We start from the raw sequence: 27,516 nt of genomic DNA, 5'->3' as shown, positions 1-27,516 counted from the left end.
GAGTCAGCCAGGGTTTGTTTTGCTCAGCTGGAGAAAATTGTTGCTCCTAGTAAGGAAGCCAGCTCAGTGTGCCCATGTCTCAGGGCACACAGATGTCCTTTGGCTCTGCAGAAATACCACCAACAACCATCCTGCTCCACTGCTGGTTCCTTCAGATTTATTCACACAAATCACCCCTTCTGTTGAAAGACCAGGCTTGTGCCCAACATTTCCAGCTGATCCTGGGGTGACAACTGCATTCTGAAAATCAAAAAATCCCTGCTTTCCAGCTCAAGCAAGCAAACCATTAGTCAGAGCAATCTCCTAGCAGTAAGAAAGCACTGATTGAATTTTCACTCCACCCAATTCAAAGGTCAGAGAGTAGTTTTCCATCCTGCATTGCTCTATACCATGCAGACCAGGAAGCTGAACCAAGTCTTCACATCTGAAGCCATTCCCTGAACAGCTTTCCATGCATCTGCACACTCACGTGCACACACCCTCTCTCTGAGTTTCTTCAGAGCTCTCTATCATTTTCCCCTGAACAAAAATAGCAAAACTGATGAGTCTTGCAAAATACTTTGGCTCCAAAAACAAAAAATAAAAAACACAACTCACATTGCGACAAAATTCCAAATCCAGTTTTTCTGAGCAATGCTAGTATTGCCATCAATTGTCAAGATAACAAAACCAAAGTGAGCTGGCAGAGTAAAACTAGTCATACAAGACCATGAGCTAATTAGGATGGAAAACAGACTTCTGTGGCATTAAGTTTGTGTTGCTCAATGTTTGTGAGGTTTCAGGTGGCGTGAGACAGATCTGGAATTCTCACTCTTATACTGGCATGTGTCTAGAGCAAATACTCATCAAAGCTGCTCTAGGGTTTTCAGGAATGCAAAGATGAGTTAATAAAAATTAGATTTTGATTTTAACATAGCCTATTTTTTAAATCATCAGAAAAAAGGGATGTTTAGAAAGCTGTTTTTCTTTCACTGACTGCAGGGACGGAAAATGGAAAGAGAAAGGAGAGAAAAAAAGACTCAGAAGCCACATTCCTACTCCTCTGCCTTCTTGAATGACTCCATTATGAGGCTGAAAAGGAGATTTAATTAAATCAGTTCCACTTACCAACCAAACCTTACCTGTTTCCTTGCCAGAGACACCATTCCTTCTTGTTCCCAAAGGGGACTTGAGGGGAGGGAGAGAAGAGCAGCAAAACTGGATTTTTAAGAGCAGGAAAGCAGAGGGGGCTTTAACTTTTAACCCAATGAAAAAAAAAAAAAAAACCAGTGGAAAAAACCCCAAAGAGAGATATCATCATTCATTAGTGCCAAGGCACCACTGCTAGGACTCTTCTGGAGATCCAGGACACCACATGCCGAACTCTTGGATACTATAAATAAGTAAATATTCTGAAAGGGCTTCTGCTGAATTGTACTTTCACAGCAGAAGCTGGACAAGGTCCAAGAAGAACCATGAAACTGAGGCTTTCTGTATATTGCAGCCATTAAAATATGCAGTGAGTTCAAAGACTGCAAGGAAACCCTGGACTGTGGCAGCCCCTGCTAAACCTCATAACCAGCTCTTTCTCCTCAGCTGTTGCATGAGGGGAGAAAAATTATTACCCTCTGAAAATCAAGAATCAACTTCTTTAAACAGATGAGTCAGCAGATGTAAACTTCAGCAGAGCTAATTCCCCAAGCTGCTGACATCACCTCACACACACAGAGACCACCTAGGCATTACTGCAGGCATGCTGCTGTCCTGAAAAACATGGAATAAAAAAAGCAGAACCACCTTTGTGATGGTAGGTGTTGTTTTACTGGGATTACCCAGGGTAACAGAGCTGCTGATTACCTCAAACAGTCTGAGTGCTACGCATTTGGCTCTTCAAAGCTTCCATGTAGCATCACCTCACACCCAGCTGGTTTTGACAGCAGAGCTGGCATCACTCTGGCTCCCTGCTTAGGCAAAACAAGTCCCAGACTGTCAGGGAGCTGAGAGCAAAGGGGGACCCATTTCTGCAGAGACAGAGGTCACCCCTGCCCAGGCACACTGCCAGCAGCAGCCTTCACCCCCAGCTCCCAGGGGGCTCAGGCAGCACCAGCCATCCCAGCTGGGGAGGCTGAACTGGCCAATTCTGGCAGCCACAAGCCACATTTCTGCCCCAAACTGATGCAGCAGTGCAGTCAGCTGGCTGCATTAGGAAAAGAAGAGAAACACTGTGTTGTCACTATGCTCACTGCAAATAATATTAACAAGTTGCAGCTCTATTATTGCCCAGGCTGCAAAAGTAAAAAGCCATTAGTAAAATCACTTGCTGATAAAAAACACCTATGGTATCAGCTGGGCTTGACCAGAGCCACCCATGCAGGCCAGTGGCCAGACCCAGACAGGGCCACGAGGCCACACATGCTTTGGACCATGCCAGACCTCCCAGCCTGGCCCTACCCCAAGTTTCACTTCTGCAGGAGGAGAGGGAAGCCCAAGGTCACCCATCCCTGAACCTGCTGTGTGGGCTGCCTGAGCCTCACAGAGCTCACCAGTTGGCCAGTCTGATAATAAATCACACTGCTGTCTCTGCCCTGACATCACAATTCACTGCTGGACACACACCATGCCACTGCAGGATGCCAATTCTCATGAACAAAAGATCCAGCTAGTTAAACAGAAAAACAAATCTCAGCTGCTAATAGGAGGGAAGGGAATTTTCAGTCCAAAAAGCTGCAGGATTTCTTAAGAATATTTTTTTTTCTAGTTGGAATAATTCAGACCTAGAAGAGGCTGTTAGGGCAAGCACAGTAAGTTAAATCCACAGCCACATCTGAAATAGGCGTCTGGCTCACTAATAAGAGACCCTGCATTTTGCACTTTACCTAAACATCAGTATAAAGGAAAATCTCACCATGGCAATGCCTACAGACTTCACAAATTCCTTTCACTGCAGAAATGTAATCTTATAGACACAGAAAACAACATTTGTATTCTGGAAAATCAGAAAAGATCTCAGCAAATTTTATTTTATTTTGTCTACTTCTTTAAACAAAGAGGAGAAAAAGTAGACTGAGCTGCTCACTATCTGTTTTGCAGATTAAGGTGACACTGACAAATGAACAGTCAATTTGCCAAAAATTCAAAGAATTAACTTTGTAAGAGGAAACAGAGATACTGAACGTCTTACAGCTGCCTTTGACTTTGTAATGCAAAGCACTGTGCTGAACCATGGAAATCAGAAAGCCAAACCCACTTGGAAACAGATCAGTCTGCACTTCACTGTAAGCAGTAAACAGGAGAAAAGGCTTTCAGTCTTAGGGATTTATTTTTTCAAGGCATAATATAACAAACAAAAAGCAACTCTGCCCACCTGCCATCAAACTATCTGCCTTTTGATATTTGTATCTTTAAATACACGACTTATCACTTGCCTAGGAAGCATTCAGAGCCTCCCCAGTAATTGTGTGCCCAGTTTATATTCCAAGTGCCTCTCCAACACACATATTGGCTTCCTAGAAAAAAGCTAGTTTTTCTAAGTCATCCTTACATGAACAGAGGACAAATTAGAGTATGACCACGTGACTACCTAAAGAAATCATCAGAAGATGAAGTATTGATGATTATACATTTGTAAAGCTTTAAAACTCTTTCAAGGCCCAAGGTGTTTTAGGTTAGGACACTGTTCTTCATGGCTTGCCATTCTCTTGGTGGGAATCTGCAAACAAAATACAAACAAACGAGCACACAGCTTCTCTGGCAGGGCTCCCCAGAGCATCCCCAAGTCACATGAACAGATGCTGTTGGTCCTTTCAGCTACTCTGGGAAATAGGTATGACCTTTCCCACCAGCAGCCTGATGTGGCTGAAATCAAGAACAGTATTTTCAATTTTTACTGATATAAAACCCCCTGGTCCCCACCCCTTTTCTGCACTTTTGGACACTGCCCTGCCAGGGGATGGAAGAGGGTGAGGAAACACAGAGTTACCTAGCATGACTTGGAACAGAGGGCCTCTGTTGGGGTGGAAAAGCCACAGAGTGTTTTTAAAAAGTTGCAGGCTAGCAGGACAGCTGATGGGAGGAACAGTGAGATTCACACACTGAATGTCGGTGTCACTTCTGAGCTGTCACAGCGAGCACCAGGAGATAAACACTGCACATGGGAAATAATTGTCAGCTACTTCAGCCTGTCAAACATTTCAGTGCAACATTGTCATCTCAGTGGCAGACAAGTAAAATAACTGTGTTTAAGTGAGTCTACATTGATCCAAAACACACCTCACAAAATCCCAGGGGGGTGGAGGGAGGGCAAATAGAAAGCACCCTTCATTTGCCCATAGAATGTACTGAAAGTTCCTGACAAAACCCTTCATGCAACTCTTTGTGCCCATTTGTGCAGCATACCTGCTAAACACTGCTAGAGTAACACAAACCCTTAAACCATGGGAGCACAACGTGGCTGTGTCTTAAAAGCCTTGTTATTTCAGCTGGCCAGAGACAAGATGAAACTAAAAAGGAAATACACTGGTGAACACAGAGCCTCAGTTCCACAGGCAGGACAGGCTGGGCTCGTGTTTGGTTGCAGGATGGAGAAGATTCAAAATCAAAGCCTACCATGAAAACAGCTGGTGCCAGCATGGCACTACTCGGTTGTTAGGGAAAATTCCTTGACCAGGAATCCAGGAGCCACTCTGGAATCACCCTCACGCCCCCTGAGCTGGGATGAAAGCCCCTCTGCACCTCCACACAGGCAGAACAGGTTTCCCAGAGCAGAGGCTCAGACCTCTGGATCCTTCAAGCAGTTTATTCATGGCACAGTAGCAGAGAAACAGCTCAAGGTGGTGTCTTGGAGAGGGAATCCAAACAAAGGAACTGCTGGGCTTTTATCCACTCACAGCTGAATTCTGGGATCTTCCTCTGGAGTCCCTGGCTCCTGCTGTGAGTGTCCAGCCACCTGGATGTGCCACAGGTCCCCATGCCCTTCATTACCAAAGGGGTTGGTAGTTCACAGCCTCTTGTCTCGGGCTCTGGAGCTCATCCTGCAGCTGCACCAAGCTGCCTGCCCTGGATGTGCTCCTCAACAGCCTGGAATGAGCACATCTGGGGCACTTCAGAGGGTCTGGAGCCACCCTGGGGGTGCCAGCCAGGTCCATCCCCTCCACAGCAGCTCAGATGTTCCTAAAGCTCAGGAAGGGACCCCTCTACTGTCCCTGCTGAGACCAGGACTGGCTCCCTTGCTTCCCCCACCTCAGAACTGCTCATGCATGCAAAGGCTTTGTTAACCCTGCTCAAGGCTGTAGGGATGTTGTTCTCCCTGCTGTTATCCCTTTCTGGTGCTGCAGGGGAGGCAAAATGCTCTTCATGGGAAGTCCATGCCTGGATTTCCTGATTTAAGCACAGGCAAGGCTTAAATTTAAGCACAGCCTGGACTGCCAGAAAACACCCACTGTAGATGTACAAGAGTGTTATTTCCTCCCTCCATCATCTGCTGCCAGGCACTGCAGAGCCCTCAAGGCAGGAACTACCAACAGCTCCAGGTGGGGCAAGCCTTGGCAGATGTTGTGACCCCTGACAGATGTGCTCCTGACCCAAGCTGGTGCCTCCAGAGTTTTCCTGGTTCTACCAGCACCTTGTGAGCAGCTGGACTGGGCAGGTAAGAAAGAGCTGGCAAAGGTGGTGTGCCACGGAACCCCAGGGGGAAAGATGAATTTGAGAGCAATGAAATTGGTCAAACACACAATTTTGGAAGGGCTCCCCAGCTCTGTAAAAGCCAAGGGATTTGCAACACGACCACAAATGGTCATGAGCTGTCTTCTCCCAATTCTTAACATCTAAACCACTAGTGCAATTAAAAAGCAAATATTTTTGTGAGCTAGAAAATGGAAAACAAAATGGTTGGGTTTTTTAGTTATTCTCTGTTTCTGGAAGTCTGATTTTTATTAATGTAATATTTCTGTTAGCAGCCTTGTCTGCGTAAGGCATCTGCAGAAAGTTTTTATTGTTAACTTAATAGTGAAAATCTAATAGAGGTTCATTTGAATTTTCCTATTAAATTGACGTCAATGGCAGTCTGAGAATCAGATTGTTACAACCCAGACTATGAAACAAACATTCAAGTCAGATGCTATAAATGTAGCCACTGCACACTGGTAAGTGTGTTTTAATATTTTTAATCAGGTCTCTGGGTAGAGCCAAGATACACTTGGCACAGAGATGAGAGGAAAAATTATAAAAATGTAGATATTTTAACTTGGAAAGTCATTTATAATTTATTTCCAGAAAAACTGGGGGGGAAAAAAGTTGAATACACAGAGAGAATTGCACTTTAGCAAGCAGATGTACAAACATAATAGTAATTAGAGCTTGAGGTCTTAATCAGCACTTGCCACACAACAGACTACAGGTGAGACATCATCTTTTTCTTGAGGTCACTTCCACGGGAACATTATGTATGGCACAGGGATCCCAAAAAGGAAGGGGGAATAAGGGAATCCTACAGCAGCACTGGAGCAGCTGAATGGACTCAATAATGGTACAGCAGAAAGAAAAGAAATTGTCTGTGGGGAGAGGAGACTTCTGTTTGGAGGATTTACAACAAGATTACAAGAAATCTGAAAGTTCCAGCTAAAGTCCCCATCAAAGGGACAGCAGGGTCCTACACCTCATCCAAACCTTCTGCACTTGGGAAGAAACTCATCCTCCTCAAAGCTGTAGATTTCTACAAAGAGACCAGCAGAAAAGCAGATAAAATGAATACATCACAAAGAGGTAACAAAGAGCTGTGCTGGGAGAGAGATGGCTGGGATGGCCTTCCTCCCCTCTCCTGTGCTGGTCTCCAGAAATCTGTAGGGATGGCATGGGGTCCAGGGCACACTGCACTGATGCTTCTCTTGCCAAAAGCCACAATGAGATCAAAGACAGCTGGGAAGAATAAAAAAAAAGTCCACACAAACACATGGCTCTATTATTTGCAATTGTTTACTGGTACAAAGAGGGCCTGAATCCTTATCAGATTTCAAAACCTTTTAGGGATGTGTGAAAGAAGGATGAATCAGAGCAGAAGAGCCTAAAGAGCTCTGTCATTTTTCCAGCAGAGGTGAACTACACAAGTCATATTTTCAACTCCAACAGAAAAACATAATTATAAAATTATTTAGACTATCACCCAAAACAAAGATTCTTTTATTAACTAGAAAAACAGTCGGCTAAAAGTTTTCTTCTTTTCTAACCCACAAGATATTTGTAAGGCCTGCAATAATGAGGTTTGAAATTAAACAGGTTTTTAAATTAAAAACAAACTAACAAAACAAAAAAATATAAATTACAGTTTACAGAACTTCAGATTGTTTCTTATTCATTACTAACAAGGCTTTATTACATACAAGTGCTAGAAAAGTGAATTCTCTTTCCAAAACATTTTTCAGGACTCTTGGCAATAACAACCAGCTTGGGTTTGGATTTTAGATTAAGGAGAGGGGAAAAGAGCCCTGTGACATGTATTGCATGTAAGAGTAAGGAAGGAAATGCACCAGCTACCTGCCACAGACCTGACCTCTGTGTGCAGATTATTGGCACTGCACTGAAAAACGGAGGGATGCCAGTATTGCAATAGCAAATGAAGGTGCTGGAGCCCTCAATGCATCCCTCTCCTTTATCAATCCACTCTTGCAAAATTCAAATTCCCAACATTCAATAAGAAGTCATTTACTTGATGCAAACATTAAAAACATTCAACTTCCTTCCAAGCAGTGACCAGCTGAGATTCCGTGGGCACCGGGAGGCCCTGGGGGACACAGCTTTGTTGTGATTAAGCTGGGGGACATTTGCCTTGCACAGAGCCCCAGGTTTCCTGGGCAAGGCTGGCAAGCTCCCAGCGTGATTTATGGTCTATTGTTCCAGCCCTGTCTAGACGTGACTCGCTCGCTCAGGAACCGATAACGTGAGCCCAGGACAGTGCCAGCCCAGCAGAGCCACCCCGTCCTGCCAACCCTGCAGCAGGCACAGCTCTGGGGGACAAACCTCTCCTCCACAGCCTCCTCAGCAGGCTGGCCTCCTGCTCCCAACCTGCCCAGGGACAGCCAGACGCAGACTGAACTTGTACAAGCTGCGATGTGCCCACCACAATCTTTCCTACATCAGCTGGGGGGGTCCTGCAGCCCTCCTGTGTCACTTTGGCCAGCTGGGAATGGCTGCTCAAGGACTGGCTCCAATAATAAAGTCAGGCTGGAGCACACTCTGCAGTCATCTCCACCACAATCTTTCCTACATCAGCTGGGGGGGTCCTGCAGCCCTCCTGTGTCACTTTGGCCAGCTGGGAATGGCTGTTCAAGGACTGGCTCCAATAATAAAGTCAGCACACTCTGCAGTCATCTTATCCACGCACTGGGAAAGAGCTGGGTGCCTGCTCGGGGGCCTTGGGCAGGATCTGATGCCTTGCTTTTGCCATACCAGTCAATGCCATCACCTAGCCAAGACACAGCTTACTTTGGCACGAGGCTCTGCAGGAGGATTAGCAACAGCACCAAGAGGACTTTCATGCTTGGAATAATCACAGCTGCACCTGGGCTTCTGTTGACAGAATTATGCTGGTAAAAGTGGAAGGGGGAAAATGGGGGGGAAATGGGGGGAAATGGCTTCCTGACCAACCAAACACACCAGCAGAATCAGCAAGTGTAGGGTCAGGCTTCAGAACAAACCACAGTCCCTGGCACACGCTGCTATAGTGGAAATTTCAATCACAATAACCTGCAGTAATTAAATGGACCATGGAAGGACTTTTGCCCTCAGGGAAGGGATAAAAAGAATAATATTTCCTTCAACAAGCTGGAATACATCCAGCACCAGCACAACTGTGCAGGGCTGGGTGTAGCAGTATCAACCTCTCACGCGACAGCCAATGGCAAGGAAACCAGATGGAAAAGTGTGGGAAATGCCAGGGCTTTCTCTTAGGCCCATAGCAGTCCTTGATACCTGAAACTGCTACTCCAAGGAGGAAAATAAAAAAAAGCACAGCTGACTTGGAAGTCAGCCAGTGTGCACTGCTGCTTGGAGAGGTAGGTGTGAAGACAAACTGCAAGTCTGGAGCATTTCTGGAGGAGCACTCATTGATTCCTTCCTGCAAGCAAGCTCATTTAAAATTTCACTTCAAGGACAGGTCCTGGAGCAAGTCTGGCCAATCAGAACACCAGCTTTTATGGAAACTATGCATCTAAAAAGACAGTAACCAATTCTCCTTGCAATAACATCCATCCTATTTTTGTCATCACTTGAAGCCTTGTTTAAAGACACGTGAGATTATAAATTTGCTTTACTTCTTTCTGGTTGGCTTAGCAAATCTTCCCCAAATCAAATATTAGTCACACATACGTTCTCTAGAACTTAATGCTTAGCAACACCCAAAATAATAAACTCTACAGGATTTTTATGAGTCACTATGTCTTACACTCCTGTCCTACTGAATCTCAAACCCCTTCCTTTGATCAGTTGGCACCGATGTCACTGTGGCTGACTCTGGCCACACTCATGTATTAAGCAGATCTACTCCTACTTGAATTTCTTATTTAATGCATTTGCAAGAATTAAGAGTTAGACCAACAGATCCCTGCATCTGTCAACTTTTTTTAAACCAAACACGTGAAATATTTAAACTCTTTTTTATCCCAACCACAGCCTGCTACAGAGCTGGCACCTCCAACACTGCAACCATAGGTTCACAAAGATATTTGATAATTCCCTTCCCAGAAATTCCTTAACACAGTTGACCAGGCATTAGGGAATCCTGGAGAGATTAATGAACAGCTGAACGTGTAGTGAGCAAAGGAGGAATGTCCTTTCTGAGCCCAGAAAGTAACAAAATATAAATGCTCATATTTCATAGAAGACACAAAACGGAGCAAATCTGCATAGGGGAACAGATTTTAGCAAAGAGACAGTGGTTGTCCAGCATTATTCTTGTGTGCAAGCTCACAAGCACAGAGAGCATCAGCTACCCTGAGAAACACCCACACCATCTCTCCCTGTTAATAACAGCTGAGATCAGAATGCTTTTAAGCTAGGAAGAATTATGACAGCTAATGAAATCTTCCACTACAGTGTACTGCACATAAAATTAGTGTCTTGTAGTCAAACACATAATACAGTGAAAAATAAAGCAGCCTGCTTTAGCAGGAACATAGCTGGAAAATTGCATGTTTTCTTTGCAATTACATTTTATCTACCACTATAATTTCAATACCTGAGTGGAATCTTGCTTTTTGAGTACCTGACAAGTCAGAATTTACAGGTCAGGCAGTAAAAGAAGGGTGAAAACAGAAAGACATTTACCTACAACTTTGCATTTTACAAACCCTATTTTATGCCTAACACAGCTATTCACATTTGGTCAGCTACTGTACGTGTGTGGGAAACTGTTCTGAAAACAGTAATTTGGCAAAGGCAGCAAAAGCACACAGCCAGGACAGTTGCTGAGCAGAAATTTGTGTAAACCCCACAAAGGGGGTTAACATAAAGCCAGGAGTGCTGGTATTCCAAAGCAGCATAAAACTCGAGCAAGTAATTTAGACAACCAAACAGCACATTCTCTGTCTTTCCTTTACAGAGGAGAGAAGAAAATGATGGCAGAGGTATAAAGAGCTCCATTTCTATTCCCCTATTCTTTCCATCTGGCCCGAGCACCAAAGTGCATTCACCAGCCAGAGAGAGCAGGACCTTTCACAGCACCAAGTTCACGGATTTGGGTGAACAACAGGATGGATTCTGGAGAGTGCTGAGCAACAGGGGAAATCCAGAACCAGTCTCAGAGTCCTGCAACACTGTTGGCATCAAAGGAGCAGCACTACAGCAGGCCTGACTCCAACCAAGAGCTGTTCTTCATGTGGGAAAACCTGTGACAGCAGACCATGGAGGGGAGAAAAAAGTGTGGGAGAGAAGCATCCACCAGGCAAGTTAGCCAAGCAGGTTGGCTCCAAGCAGCTTCTGCCACTCTTTCCTTGGGAAAACCAGCTCAGGGGCTGTGCTGGTTTTGGCTGGGATAGGTTTGGTGCTCAAAAGGACTGGTTTGGTTTAAGCCCAGTCAGCCCCATTCACTCACTGTCCCCTGCTGAGATGGGCAAGTGAATGAGAAAAGTGAGAAAACTCCTGGGTTGAGACAATGACATTTGAAGAGGTAAAGCAAACACTACACATGCAAACAAAACAAAACAAGGAGCTCACTCCCCACATCAGTGACAGGCAGGTGTTCAACACCCCCAGGACAGCAGGGCTCCATCACACGTAACAGTGTCTTGGGAAGACAAAAACCATCACTGCAAACATCCCCCTCCTTCCTCCTAGCTGAGCATGATCCATATGGTCTGGGACATCCCTTTGGTCAGCTGGGCTCAGGTCTGTCCTGGCTCTGTCCCCTCCTGGGCTCAGGTCTGTCCTGGCTCTGTCCCCTCCTGGGCTCAGGTCTGTCCCGGCTCTGTCCCCTCCCTGGGCTCAGGTCTGTCCCGGCTCTGTCCCCTCCCTGGGCTCAGGTCTGTCCCGGCTCTGTCCCCTCCCTGGGCTCAGGTCTGTCCCGGCTCTGTCCCCTCCCTGGGCTCAGGTCTGTCCTGGCTATGTCCCCTCCCTGGGCTCAGGTCTGTCCCGGCTCTGTCCCCTCCCTGGGCTCAGGTCTGTCCTGGCTCTGTCCCCTCCCTGGGCTCAGGTCTGTCCTGGTTCTGTCCCCTCCCTGGGCTCAGGTCTGTCCCGGCTCTGTCCCCTCCCTGGGGTCATGTCTGTCCTGGCTCTGTCCCCTCCCTGGGGTCAGGTCTGTCCTGGCTCTGTCCCCTCCCTGGGGTCAGGTCTGTCCCGGCTCTGTCCCCTCCCTGGGGTCAGGTCTGTCCTGGCTCTGTCCCCTCCCTGGGGTCAGGTCTGTCCTGGCTCTGTCCCCTCCCAGCTCCTTGTGCACCCTCAGCCTCCTCGCTGCTGGGGTGGGATGAGAAGAAGAAAAGGCCTTGTGTAAATCCTGCTTAGCAAGAAGGAAAGCATCCCTGTGTTATCAGCTGTGCTTCCAGCACAAATCCCAAACACAAATCACACCAGCTACTCAGAAGAGAATTCAAACTCTACATGCCAGCCCAAACCAGCACAGGGGCTCAGTCTGAGAACTCATAAATATCACAGCCACCATGTTTGGGTGTACAATCTGGGTTCTTTCAGAACTCTCCTCTACTGCTAGTGTATATTTTCTTCCTCCTCTGGCTCACAGAGTTCCTGTAACAACCCAACTATACTTCCAGAGTTGCTTGGAAATTTGTTCGTGCACCTGCACACTCTCAGTCCCTGCCTCAGGAGAACAGCAGCAATAGGGACAGGTTCCATTCCCAGCTGAAATACCAACTGCAACACCCAAGGCAAAGTTCCAGGAGTGACCTTAGCTCCTGTGGCCTCAGGGACAGGCTTGGTGGCACATAAAAGCCTCCTTTGCCCATCTCCTCCAGGAGAAAAGGAGCAAACAACAATTTCCATCAGGGTGTCAATAGCCACACTAACCCTCAGAAACTCATACCTCCATCACCAAAGTGTACATTAAAACTGCCTGAAAAAAGCATCAGTGGGCACAAAGTCCTGCTGAACTGCAAACCTGAACATAACTGACTGCAAGCTAACCTGGCAGGGATGGGAACACACTCACCCTTACCATGCCTCTGCCTTCCCAAGTGCTGCACTTGCATGGTTCAACACGTGCAAGTCCAGCAGCTGCAACCAAGTTATCTTTCAGCACCAAAAAATTACATTTCTGTTTTCAACAGCATTTCTATCTGTCCCAAGAAAGGTCTTGCAGGTGTAGAGAATGAGAACCTCACACTACAACACTGGGTCTAGAAATAAACATCTGCAGCATTCTACTGAAAACCTGTATCACATGAATCAAAATAACAGCAGGAAGATCAGAAAAAAAGAACATGTAGTACTTGTGTTTGGGAACACATGAATGCATCCCAATTATCAAGTATTAAAAAGATCCTAATTTTCCTTTAGCTGAAAACAGAGTTCAGGTATCAAAATGTTCACAAACCCCCAAAATTAAGCCTGCATTTATACACAGGTGGCTAGCAAGACGAAAAAGAACAATAATCCTTCCATCCAAGCACATGTACATACTACAATCTTAGGGTTACAGAATGAAAATCTGCCAACTTTAAAAACAGACAAACCACCAAGCTGCTTCAAAATCCATGCTACTGAACACTTGAAGGTAAGGATCTAAAAGCTTTCCTTGAGGAGGTAACAGAAATGGATAAATCTGGTTCCCAGTCAGGGCTTTCAAACACCCATGGGTTCTTCACAGTCAGAGGAAATTTCCCCAGGATAACAGGCTAGTGGTTCAACTTGGGGATGCCCATGTAGATGCTCTGGGCTCACCAGTGCATGTTTCTCACCAGACAAATCCACCCTCTCGTGATAAAATAGCTCGTGCAAAGGTTCCAACCTCAGTCTGTTCTGCATATTAATGTCCTTGTCCCCATACAAACAATTAACCAAACAATCACAGAATCATTTAGGCTGGACAGCACCTCCAAGCTCATGGAGTCCAAAAACGAAACATTCTGTGAATGAGACCATGACCATTGTCATTTCCTGAACACCTCCAGGGCTGGTGACTCCATCACCTCCCTGGACAGCCCATTTCAATGCTTGCCAACCCTTTCCATCAAGAATTCCTCCTGATGTCCAACCTGCAGCTCCCCTGGAGGCTGTGTTTATCATGCAACATGCAATGAAACTCAAGAGAGAGGAAAAGACAGCACACAAATATCAAAGCACACAAGGTGAAAGGGCCCTGTGTCTGGATGCACACCAAAATAATTAAATATTATTACCTGCAAAGTACAAAATGCATGTCCACACATCATGTTTACAGGTATTTATAAAATCAGAAGTGTTTCCAACTGGATGTGTTTGTTACCTGAATTTGGTGTCACCTGGAGAGATGCTGAGATGTCACATAAGGGAGTTACACACAACAAACTTTATAAGGACGAACAAACCTAAAGGTTACAGGGTTGTTTGATTGCCAACATACACATTGCTCCCAAAAAGCTGCAGACAGGAAATCCTGTACTCATGATCCCTCCAAGCAATTTGCTATTGCAATCAAATTTAAAACATGCCATTAATCAGTAAAACTCACTAAAGGATTCCAAAGTGTTCACATATGCAGTTAATTCTGAATTTTTTCCGTGACAATCATTAAGGAAAATTGATCCTGTTTCTGTTAACACTGAATTTCATTACACCCAAATGCTATGGAAACACCATAAACCAGAACATCTTCATTTTGATTAGCAGACCATCACAATCTAAGCTCTTCTTATTACTGAAGAGTTTTCTTAAGATAAAAAAGATCATAAGTCCCTTAAAGCCAGTTAATTCCTGTTTTAATGGAAAAAATAACTTTTTCCAGCTGTGAAGCAGCCTTAAACTCCTTCAGGCCTAAAGTCCCACAGCCAGATTTGACTTGAGAGCCTTTTCAGGGTAAGAAATTGGTTTGAGCTCAGGGTGTACTGTCAGACCACAATAAAAGGAAAATGAATACAATATGCTGGAAATACAGCACTACTCACATTTAAAAAAAACACTTTCTGACAGCATTAATTATGACACTGTGCCTCCCACTCTTATCACGCACAGCCCTTTCACAGCAGCTCCACAGACCTCACCCTCAGCCATCCCAGGCATGAAACAACACAGCAACAAGCCTTCTGGAAGGCACAAAACCAGAGTTACTGCTTAGTTCAAGTGCACAGAAAATCCTCGCTGAAAGGTTTTTATTTCATCTGTTTTTCAGTTTCATCTGTTTCAAAGAAACTTCTGCATTTGTCTTTGGGAGAGAGGGTGATGACGGCGAGTGGCAAGGAAGGGACAAACACTGGCAAACCAAGGAAAGTCACAGTTTTCATACAAAAAAGCCCAAAACCAAAAGCCCCTGCTTTATGTATTTCTATTGAAAAACTTCTTCCAAACAGGAGGAGTGAGAAGGAAAGAAAGAAAAGTGAGAACTCTTGGGAGGCTGTATCTGCCACCCAAGGCTCCAAACATAAAACCCTGCCAGAGCATCCTTGGGCTTGTGACCTGAACACTCAAGTCAGGTTTTCTTTTGTCCTGCAAACCCACAAATAAGGAACAGGTACCACAAGTCACACCGATGAAAACACTCAGCTGAAAGCAGTCAGTGAGTGATGTGCCAGCCTCACCCAGGCACACCTATCACATCCTGGGGTCTGAGTGCCAGAGGAGCCAAGCTGCCCAAAGGGCCCTGCCAACCCCACTGGGGAGTGCCAGCAAAGATGGGCAAAGTGGCAAAGCCGTGGTGATGAACACAAAAGCAGTGCTGGACAGCACTGGAACAAACTGGTACAGACTGGGAATGAGGTCTAAGTCCACTTCACCTGGAGCTCTCTACCAACAAATTGCCCCTTGCTTAACGAGGCTGCTGGACCCATCTGGACAGACTCCTCTGCCTTTGGAGCTGCTGACATGGGCTGGTCTGCACTAGAGAAACACAGAATAAAAGCACAGTGCAGTGCACAGCTGTCAGGCAGAGCTGTGCTGAAGAAACCAGCAAACTCTAACAACAAGTTAGGTGTGAACAGCTCTTCCCCAACCTCAAGTTTAGGCAGTGTTAAAAGCAGCATTTATTTATTTATTTATTTATTGCCATGGCAGCGAGAGCAAGCAAAAAAACCAACAGCCACGTGCTCAAAGACAATGTACAGATTTACTGCCCTCACACAGATTTACTCCTCCTTATCACAGAGCAGTCCAAGAAGCAACACGTGTCCTATCCCAGGTGTGCCAGCCCAGGAGAAACCAAGTACAGCAAACCACAAAGCTGCAGGATCAATGACCAGCAAAAGCTGGGCAGTGAATGCCTGTAGCTGTTCTGGCATTTGGGGTGGCCACTCAAACAATGATTTATGGGTTCTGCCATTTGGGACTGTCAAACAGCACTGGCACAGGAATCATCTTTAATTAAATCACACATGCAACCATTACAAGAATAAGTTTTGAGACACAGAGATGGATTTTCTTGATTTCAAAAAAATTTTGGCCAAACTGTCCGTTTGACCGAGCTCAATTATTTTTCCTTGATAGTAAAACCCATCCAAATCACATCCAAAACCCATCCAATACACAGCAACACCCCCTGCTAACAGAATCCACATAGTGGCAGTCTTTAACAAAGTGCTCATTTTTAAGACAGAGCTCCCAAGCACACATACATACCCAAAAACATCCAAGTTATTAAATCAAGAAGAAAAGTTAAGAGTTAGCTTTGTTCAAAGACACAATACATGTACCAGCATCTTTAACTGCACAAAGAGATTAAACAAGCACAACCAGGAGCCTGAGCCCATCACAGCTTTGTGATAAAACCATGCAGGGCCCCCCAGCTCCCAGAAACCTGCCACCCTGAGAAGAATGCAGATGGAGTTGCTAATTCATTTTTTTGGCAGTCACAATCCCTACTCCTGCTCCAATGCCCATTTTCCAGACTCTACAGGACCATCTCCCAATGCCTGGTCTTGATAAAGTACCTCTTTTTTTTTGGTATTTTAAAAATATAGCTGATCTCCCACTGTCAGCAAACGTCAGCAGCTGTATTCATTTCACAGACCTTTTCCCATTTTGTTGCAGCAATCTCCAGTTTGTGATTACAGAGTTTGACACACTTGGCACGTTACTGAATAGTCAAGACAGTCTTTCAGAAGGTGCAGACACTGAAATCACACAAATCCCTTTTTCAATTCGTAAATTAAGCTCTTATTTTTAACTTTTAAATACAAGGCAGAAAGACCAGCAGTAATCAATCTCTGATGGGAGTTAATGAATCTCTTGCAATAACCCAGCAGGGAAAAAAAAAGAAGCTGCTTGATTTTTGCATCTCAAAGAAACTGAATGAAATAAGTCATGTTGAAGTTCTTATAAACATGAACTACAAATCACTTGTTCTTTGAGCAACACAGATTAATTCAGGATATAGACTAGCTTTCTTTATCAATTTCAATTCTTTTATTGACCACCTTGCATTGCTACTTTATTCCTCTTCCTTTTCCTACATTTCAACTCTGTAAAAATCTAGTAATATGCTTATAAAATGTTCTTGAAATAAATAATTTCTATCAAGAAGTATAAAGTTGTACTAGTACTTTCCCCAGTGCAAACCTTCCAAATAAATTTCAGTTTTGGTCAAAAAATCTATTCAGAATTACTTTGATTAAATGTCACATTTATAAATACAGAGGCAATTAAAAACACCTGGAATATAAAACACTTCTTTGTATGCAATGTTTTGGGTAAAATCCAGTAATTTCACGAAATTTATTTACCACGTGCTTCCAAGTGAACTGAGGTGAGTGAACTAGGTGTTACCTCTGCAGCCACAGTCACTGCTTGTGCAGAGATTCCTGCTCCCAGCCACCCCAGAGGAGCACAGCACCCACACACCAAGCTGCTAAATCCTCTGGGAATGGTGGGAATAGCACCAGCTCAGGCACACAGCTCAGGAAAAGGCAACTGAAGGTGCTCTGTGAGAGCCCCAGGCACAAGTGCAGCACCTTGAGCGAGCCCACAGGCATTTCCTTCCTGCAGGGAAGGGTGAGAGTGCCAGCAGGACAACACTGCCAGGACAGACAGCAGCTCTGCCTGACCTGATAACCTGAGACAAGCAGGGGGGCACTCCAGGGCTTCAGAGCTAACAGACAGCAAGACAACCTGTTCAGTCTTCCTGGGATAAATACAGCCTGAAATCCCTCTGCTGTTTCCTGAAGCAGGGCAGTCAGCACACATCTCCCCAGGGGGGATGGTGGGCACAGAGTGATGCAGCAGTACTGGGCAGGGAAATGCACAGATAGCTGGATCTCAAACCAGGGGCCCAGCAGCACCTTTGAAATGTGCTTTCAATTGCTCAAAGAAATGCCTTGGGCTCCCCACCAGACCAGATCACCTGTGGCACAGCAGAAAATGCCCCTCAAGCACAAACTCCTGCAGAAACCTCCGGCTCCTGAAATGCTAAAGCTGCATTTCAACACTGCAGAAACAGTCCCTCACTTTTTCCCCTTCCCTCCACAATTTAGCCTTCTACAATATATTTATATTAAAGCCATGTTTGAAAACATAAATCTCATCATTAAGTATTAAGATCACAGAAGGAAAATATGAAAAGCCACAGCCAGAAATCCTTTATTTAGTCCTCATCTATCATTCTTTTCCAATCTATGTGCTCAGTACAGGCTAGAAGGGAGCTCAAGGTTATGCTTCTTGCAAATCCTTTTCTGTCCTGTATTATCAGCCACTGTTATTACCTAAACTTTCATTCAGAAACAGCATTTGAAATAGTTTTTCAAAGGAGAAATTATTTTTAATCAAGTCAGGTCATGGATGATGTTAACCAGATTTGTTTTTATTTCTAGTCACTCTTCAAATTATTAATATAATTCCCTGCAGACAAATGGTGTGTTTGTGGTTTGAGATACACATCGAGAGGGAAGACTTATGAGCACAAGGCATTCAAAGTCTTTTTGCCAGTGAGAAATGGGAAACTTCTCTGGGTAGCAGAAAGCACAGCATCCAATTAAGTAGCATTTTCCTTTTTTTAAATCTTCTGTTTTTCTTTTAATTTCCACCTCAAAAAGGCTTCTGGCTGCATTTCTGACAGGCAACCGAAGCAGGAGTGGTATTGAACAGAGTTCAAAAAAAAATCCTTTCTAAAAACAAAGACAAAAATAATTGAATGCTAGAGAGGTTTAAGGACTCCCAGTGTTAAGTGAAGTGCTGCCCTCAGGCAGATGAAGTCTGGCAAGATGAACCTGCAACATTTTAGGAGACAAACTCAACCCCTGGGTTCACCAAGCATTTCCAGGTTCTTTCACCTAAACCACTTATCTCCATGTCTCTGGTTCCTCCTGGTGCTTGACCATTTTTCTCCCAAGATGTTGTTAGGATTTCAGATGTTTGAGAGCTGGAAACAGTTGTGATACACACAGGGCAAGGCAATTCCTTCTGCCTCCTTCGAGCAGCTGCACAAAAGCTGTGACTTCTCCCAAAAATTGGTGCTGAGGCACTGAACAGGTTCCCTAAAGAGGCTGTAGATTCCCCTGGATGGGGCTCTGACCAAGCTGGGATAGTGGAAGGTGTCCCTGCCCATGGTGATGGGATTGGAACTGGGTGATCTTTAGGTCCCTTCCAATCCAAACCATTCCATGATTCTGTGGCCAACCCAGACTGAGGGCACCTCCTCCTCCTTCTCTACCCAATGGAGCACACCAAGCAGGAACACCAAATTTTCCCAGCCTTACATTGAGGGAACATCAATGGCCTTCAGCTTCAGCACTTCTTACAGTTAAACACCAAACTGAATCCTTTCCCCACCCCACAGCTGCACTTTTTATACATGGTTTTACATGCCAGGTAAAAAATCCCTTAAAGAACCATTTGACAAGAGGAAAAGAAAAGCATCTGAAGCAAACAAAAAGCCCAACATGAAGAGAAATGGAGGAGGGGAGAAATAATAATTTTCAAGTGACCCTTTGTGGGAGGCAGGGGAAGAAGTCTGTCTGATTTTCTTTGGATGTAGCTGGGCAGGAAATCGTTGAGGTGGGTTAAAATACCTTTCTTGTACATGCTTTACAAAGAATTTCCTCTGATTACTAAAATAATATTTGCTTTCACGTCAATCTTGATAAATCACAGCTGTGCTGCTTTATTTCCTCTTTCCCCTCTCCTTATTTCCATCTATTAATAGGCCTGCATGTACCCACACATCAATTAAAACCACTCATATATACTTATTCTATACATAAACCCTTGTGGTTTGCCATCAAGTTCCCTTTGTAACATTGTTCTGCTCCTGAAATTTGCATTTGCACTGGCACTGCTGAGCTCAGAGGGTGATCCTGCTCTCCCCCAGGTGAGCCCAGGGATGTCCTGCACTTCACAAACCCCACGCTTGCAGAAACACAGAGATGATCAGGAGGTAACTCAAGCAATGCCTGCACCCACTGCAGGCTCACAAGTGGAAATGCCAGAACAAAAAAGCATTTTTTATTTGATTCTGTTGTTTTTTTTTTTTCTTTTCTGCTTCCCCAGTTCAAGAGAAAGAAGGTAAGACATCTGAAGAAGCTTTAGTATAATTCAGAGCTATTCAGTTCTGCAATTTCAAAGCTATAAAAGGCTCTGGAAGTAGTTTTAACCAAGTATTTTAGGCCACCAATATGGTCAGCATCAGTTCCAACTAACATTTTTCAATATTTCCACTGCTGAATGTTGGAATCCAGCATAGGAAGGAAGGGATTTATTCTTCAAGTTTGATACACCAAACCTCACATATTTTTAATCATTTGACTTACAGGAAAACTATGAAAAGCTGCAACAAGAACTAAGATTATCTCCCCCAGGTGTCACCTACCCCCTTAAAATGCAACTCTGAGCTAGTTCTCAGGCCCAAATTCAACATATTTCTCAGACTCCAAGGAAAAAAATGGAGATAAGAATGCACTGCCATAGCCCACTGAGTTTCATCAACTGATCAAGTGGAAATTCTTTCCAATTTCAAGTCTTCCTTAAAGCCTCTGACAGTCACAACAGCTGCTTTATTTCTATGCTGAGCAGAGCAGCATTAATGAGAGAGTTGTTTGCTTTCTTTAAGAGGATTTAGCACAACCATAAAAGAGGACTTTTATGACAGCTCCCACTAACCAGTTCCTCAGTCCTTAACAAAGCAGGGTAGAAAGAGTTTTGAAAAGAAGGCTCCCTTCCCACAAAGTCACCTGGAGACATCTGCCCTATTCCTGCTGACAGTCAGTGCATTCAAAGGTCTCCCCTAGCAAAGATTATCTCCTGCACTTGATTAGGCAATTTTACAGCTGCCATGCTGAGATTTTAAACAGCAATCCAGTTAGTTCAGAGCGAAATGACAATTAAAAATAAATAAATAAACCAACAACAAACCAACATGGAGTGACAGGAAGCATTAAAACCCAAGCAGATGAGAACTACTCAGCTGGGCAGCAGGGCATATCTCGGGTTCTGAGTTGTTGGAATGGCTCCCAAGGTATTGAAGGTCTTTTTTCCCAGCCCTGTGCTTGAAGAAGAAGTCAGGATTCCTCAGCTCTGGATTTTAAGGTTATTTTCCCTTATCCAATACATTGTATTTCTGTCCTGCTGAGTCTGTCCAGCAGGTCGGGCTGTGGCACAGTCCCTGCCCTTGGGGTGCTGTTGGCTTTTTATACTAAAAACCACCTGTGCTTTATTCACAATAATTTCCCAATATCTATCACCTATGTTAGACAGTCTGTGTCTGCTGTAAACCAATCCAGAAGTGCCACCATCACAGCAGGAGATGGAGGACAAGAAGGAGAAAGACAGGACATGCCCAGAATCCTCCATCTTGCCTCCTGAACCCCCATTCTAAATCCCCAAAATTCGACTTTTTCACCCTGTGACAAATTCACTGTCATTCTACTCAAACCCTTGTGGCTTGTAACTCCTCAGGCAAAGTTGGGAATTGTTTCCATGGGCTAAAATCAAAGGCACAGGTGTCTCTGACTCCGTGCCAAGGTCTCTGAGCCCCTGCCAGGGTCTGGAATCACCCAGGGCAGCCAGAGCAATGTCCTGGGCTCTGACAGGGCATGGCACAGAACTTGCTGTACCCTACACCCCCATCCCAAAGCTCTCCCTCCCACAGGAGCTCTCTCCCGAGCCCTTTGCTGCTCCCTCCCGTGAGCCAGGGTGACAACAGGGTGCTGCTGTCCCTTATCTGGCTGCTAGGAAACCTCCCTGCACACAAACTCTAACAAATCCCAGCCACTCCAGCTCACTTAGGCCATGTAGCACTCTCCTGGCAGCCATAAAAGCATTAAGTTAACAAGTGGACTTGATAAATCAGCTTGGAGCCAGGCCAAAATGAAGAGCAATTAGGAGCCTACCTGGAACTTGAACATGATCATTTACAGGGAAGAAAAGAGGGGGGATAAAAAGAGCCTGCCACCAATCATGACTTGGCAATACAAACTAAATAACACAGCACCTCCTGAATCAGAGAAGGGCAACAGTAGAAGAGACACAAGAAATGTGATCTGATCTGCAGTAATCCCCTCTGAGGGCAGGCACCTGGGCTCTGGAGTGGGATTAACACTCCACTTTGGGCACTGACTGGAACATAAACGGGGCTTTGGTTGGGTCTGCCCCAAACAGAACAACTGGCACTGCACAGGGAGCGTGGCCAGCAGCTGGGGGCACAGGCAGGTGCAGGAAAAACTGGCAGCAACAACTAAGGTTTTCTCTAAGAAGAAGCATCTGGACCCACTTGGAAAAATATCTAAAACACTATTCTGAAAGAACCCTCCATGCACAGAGATTACATTACCCTACATAGCTTGTTGCAGAACCTTACTACTATTCAGAAAAAAGTTTTACCCCAATATCCAACCAAGCTCTTTTCCTCTACAAAACAAACAGGGAAAATTTTCAGCAACAACTATGGTTTTGTCCAAGAAGAAGCATCTAGACCCACTTGGAAAAATATCTAAAACACTATTCTGAAAGAACCCTCCATGTACACAGATCAAATTCCCCCCTACATAGTTTGTTGTAGAACTTTACTACTACTATTCATAAAAAAGTTTTCCCCAGTACCCAACCAAGCTTTTTTCCTCTACAAAGTAAAAAGGATGAAAAGAAATCAGCTACCAGCAGACATGGAGCACCCTATTCTTTTCTCATATCTTCTGACATATCAGAAAATAGATGGGTTTTGTTCATAGCCATTTCCACCCTCCAGGCCTCTCACAGAATGTTGTTTGCTTATAAAAAGCAGGGAGGAGCTGTAAAGGAGGAGGAGAATTCCAGGGGAACTCTGGACTTCCAGGCTTCATCCAGCCAAGACTGGATGTGATGGCAAAAGGGGAACACTGAGAACCACACTTCCCTTCAAAAAGAATTGTATCCAAACACATTTGGATATCATTTGCAGCAGCCCAAGCCAGCTGGTCTCAGGTTAGAAGAAGAAGGGACAGAAGAACATGGAGCTAATTCACCTCTCCTGACTATTTCATTTACCTCAAGAAAGGTCAACAAGATATACTAAACCAAACACAAAAAGCTCTCACTTTCCCTCCCTCTCAGCTTCCAAGAATCCCACAGAGATCCAGGACAAGCCTAACTCAGAAGGCAGCAGGTCAGAGCTAACAATTTCAGTGCATGTCTCTGACCCAAGCAAGGATAACAGTGATTTCTGTGGCTCTCCCACAACACTATTTAATATATAAGTCAACACAGGATTAATCTGTCAGCATTTTCATTCCTGGGAGATGCCAAATGCCCTTAGTGGCCATCCAGCTCAGCACAAATTGAATACATGACACCTCAGAAGGCCAAGGCAGCAGTCTGCAGGGTGTCCTAAAAGTAAGAAGACCAATGCAAATGCTAAGCAAGATTAGCAGAGGGGATACTGAATTGCCACTTAATGTTCAACCCCCAAAGAAATAAAAGACTTCAGTGCTGGCAGCTCTGTGTGGAAGCATCTGACAAAGCCACATAAAACCTGCTGGCCTGAGGAAATGTCTTCTTGCAGCACTACTGCTCTCACAAATAACAAAAAAATTCAGGAGCAGAAGTCGAGCACTGGTGAGGATGGAAGCTCTGAAACCTTACCAAGACTTCACAAAAAGAACTATTCCATCTCAGGAACCTGAGGAGCACACTGCTGTCATCACAGGGGCACAGCCAGGGATTCAAATCCAAGACAGCAATTTCCCTTCCTGGCCCACAAGCCATTTGCAGGATATCAATTCCCTCTATGCAGAATTCTTTCCACTGCCTCCAGATGAGGGACAGCCTAAGAACAGTAGAGGTGAGCTGTCTCTCCAGGATGTAAGCAACAGCTCTTGGTGAAGATTTTTACCTTGGAAAACATAAGGAGATATAAATCATCTTTTTTCTAAGAATTTTTTCCTATTTTCTTCTTGGCTTTGTTGCTGCTTTGATCTTCTGAAATGCTAATAATTTTGGTAGCAGTGCTAACAGCAGGCCTAAAAACTGCACACATCCAAAAAGCAGAGGTAAACAAATAAAGAATAAGGTCTGGCTCATAAGGCAGCCCTAAAAACTAATTTATTGCTTCCTATTTCAAAGCAGTGTGTGGTCACATCAGGAGTGAGCTTGGAATATCATGCTTGCTGGGAAAAATAACACACACATGGAAAAAGTACAAGACACGTGCATGGATCAGTTAAAGATCTAAAACACAACATCCCAATGAACCAAATGCCTGGGTCATCACAGTAAGAGCTAAAAGCAAACCAGAACTTTTTTCAATTACAGATTCAACAGGAATATATCGGAAATTATTCCCAGGACAAAAAGCTCTACTCACATGCAATGAGCACATAAAGGTAATTTTATTTATGAAACACCTCTGTGTATACTGTGGATTATGCCATAAATGAAGATGGGTTTTCTAGGCAGGAAATCTTACTGCACAGACAAGAGCCTTGGCACACACTGGGCATCAGAAACTCCTCTCCCAAGGCTAGTATCAAACATGTTATGAAAGAAACTGAATTATGATTTCACATCTCTGATACAGCTCCTTTCCAGCCTTAACAGACTGTAAAGGAAAATTATTTCCCCTTCTTAGTGAACCAGTTTGATTATGAGCACCGTGTAACATCTATGGACATTTGGAGGCAGTGAAAGATCTCACAGCAAGGCTACCATTAAATCTTTGCTGAGAAACAAGGGGAGACATCTGTGTTTCATTATCTTTGAAATAATTCACTGATTTGTGCATTACCAAAGTGAAAATTAATTTTTTTTTCTACTGTGAGAAAGTTTGGGAAAAGTGGAAGTCTTCAGTAATCTTCTGAAAAAAAAAAAAAGAAAAAAAGCAAAGAAGTCTAGATTAGGCCAGACAAAGAACCAGTTCCCACAAAAGGCATGATGGAGCTATGCCAAATATTTCTAAGAACAGAGCATTTTTTGGTTGGTTTTTTGGAGCCAAATTTCTTATGCCTTCATTCCCTCTTTTATGGGTATTAATAAGATTTCCACATAAATCTGTCTCTACTTAGTCATCCTCACCACTGTCAGACTTCAGAGCCCTCCAGGAGGAAGGACTGCCAACACAAATGTTTGTGATGTCACCCGAGCCACACCAGCCATGGCTCGGAACAAACAGACCCAGGAGGTGAAAGGCCACCAGAACCCTGTGGAGGGCCAAAGGATTAAACAATTAATAGATCCAGCATTAGGGTTAAGAGGGGGGAGGTGAAATAACAGCAGTAATCACCTAAATGCATTTCTTGATTTGGTGTTAAATGGAAAAGCAGTGAGCATCTTTCTGCAGTTCATAAATGTTCTTAGGGCAGACACAGTGGGAAATCTGACCTGTGCCCATCTGAAACTGCCTTCCCATGCTCATTGCACATCCTGTGACCAGAGCAAACCTGCCTCTGATGTATGGAAATTTCCCCCAAGGCATCAGTGAGTTTTTGCATTCAAGCTTCTGCATTTAGAGCCAGGTAACTCTGTCATCCCTCAAAATCTGAGGTAGCACCTCCACAGACTGACACCCATGAGTGCATCTCTCTGGTTCAAACATACACACACCTAAAAAAAAATCAAAACCAAAAGCAAAGAAACAGAATAAAAATCTCCAGATGATGCTGGTTGAAGGGAAGGCATGAGATGAGCTAGAGGAAAAGAAAAATAAATCTCACCAGACAGAACTGCACTAATTCTCGGGTGGTCACTCAGACAAGCATCAAACAAATGTAATTCTTTTTTCCTAACAGGTAGAAGCAGAATCAAGTGCCCAAAGCCCATCCTTGTGTTGTTTGGCCTGTCTTTCATAAGAGAGGAAAGGGGGATCAGATTTGCTGGACTAGAAGATAGGAAATGAGGCAGGAAAAATCAGCTCATTGATGTAAATATTCCTAGATGAAGAAAACCCTTTTGACCATTCAGAAGAGTGGCACTGAGGAAGCTGTTAACTCAAAGCATGCAGCCATCAATACCATGACCTTTCTTTTAAGTTTGCTTTTTATTAAATAAACACATGGAAAAAGAAAACAAACCTGCATACAGCTGAGAAGTTAGATAGCTAAAATTTCATTAAAACCATCTGCACTTGCAGATCCAAGCATCCAAAGGACAGTGTATGACATAATTATGCTGACAAGCACTGACTCACTGGTTTAGATAGCAATGCATTAAGATCACAGCAAAGATACTCCCTGGGCTATCAAGTTTCTCCCTAAAGTTCTCATCTCCTTAACCTGCTATTATAAATGATTAAGACAATCTGATTGTTACTTTCATCTCAGTCCTAAAAACCTTAACTGAATAAAAGAGCCAGAGCCCCCCAGGCCAAGTTCTCATGAGTGCACTGAATGACAGCAAAGGAAGCTGTTTCATCACATCTGAGGATTTTTTTGGGCTGGGGTTTTTTAAGTGCCTATCAGTAAATTTTGCAATACAGTGACTTCACCTTAAAAATCAATGTTTTTCTCAGCATCACGTTACCACTTTCATTTGAGACAAGACAATATATATAAAGCAGATCAGAACATGAAATAAGCACATATTATTGCAGCTGGAAGAACTTTACCATTTTTTAAACACAGATAAACTGCAGTTTACAAAACAAAAATAAAATCCAAAGGTCTAACCATGACACCATGTCCAGGCATGCCAATATGATAAATATCCAGAATTTAAAATTTGGGGTTTTCAAAAAGTCTTCTCAAGTGGCAGATCACAGTCAGGAAGTCTCAAGGTTCATCTTAAGGAGCTTCTTTTTCATCTATGCATAATGCAAAAGGAAAAGAAAATTCTAGATCTGAGGATGATGGCAGCTAAAATGTTGGAATAAAAACCATTGAAACTGTGCCTCAGTCACTATTATCAGAAGTTCATCCTATCCATCAGCCCTGAATAAGAACATCACACATTTCAGGATTAGATTTATACACCACACACAGCAGAAGAGAAAGCTGAAATAAAGATTGGATAGCTTTGAGAGGAAGGGGATACACAATCTGTCTTTACTGCTTCACTTAAAAATGCTCAGGAGCTCTCCAAGAAGCGTTTGTGTTTGCCATCTCTGTCTCACCACAGCAGATGCAGAAAGGCAGCTTTAGACTGGGGCAGTTTCAGCTAAGCCCCAGTTCCTCGCATTTCCTCGGAGCTGGCCCTGATTCCAAAGGTGCCTGGCCAAGAGGAAACGACAGGCTTGGATCCTGGAGAGGAACTGAAGCTGGAATATGTGACTGAGTGCTGGCACCCCAGCCCATCCCATTGTGGCACTGCTACCCCGTGCTCCTCTGTGACCCTGCTTGACACAAACACAGCAGGCTTGGCAGGGGTCACCATCTGGATTCCATGGCCCAGAAGTCACTTTGCAGTCCCAATAAAGCACAGGCAATATTTCTCTTTGTCACTGAGCAGATTTCTTACTGAGGTCTCTGTAATGAGGCACAAACAGAGCCCATGCTGCCGAGAATGATGAGAATGTTCACACCT

General features: G+C 44.2%; 1 protein-coding gene across 1 annotated transcript in view; it reads right to left on the bottom strand.

Moving 5' to 3' along the window:
* Positions 1-27,516, bottom strand: part of PDE3A (phosphodiesterase 3A) — a 210,741-nt gene that overhangs the window by 171,185 nt on the left and 12,040 nt on the right. The window lies entirely within an intron of this gene.

The sequence above is a fragment of the Serinus canaria genome, chromosome 1A (assembly GCF_022539315.1).
Source record: "Serinus canaria isolate serCan28SL12 chromosome 1A, serCan2020, whole genome shotgun sequence".
In the NCBI taxonomy this organism is placed as follows: domain Eukaryota; kingdom Metazoa; phylum Chordata; class Aves; order Passeriformes; family Fringillidae; genus Serinus; species Serinus canaria.
This window is presented reverse-complemented; position numbering and strand designations above follow the sequence as displayed.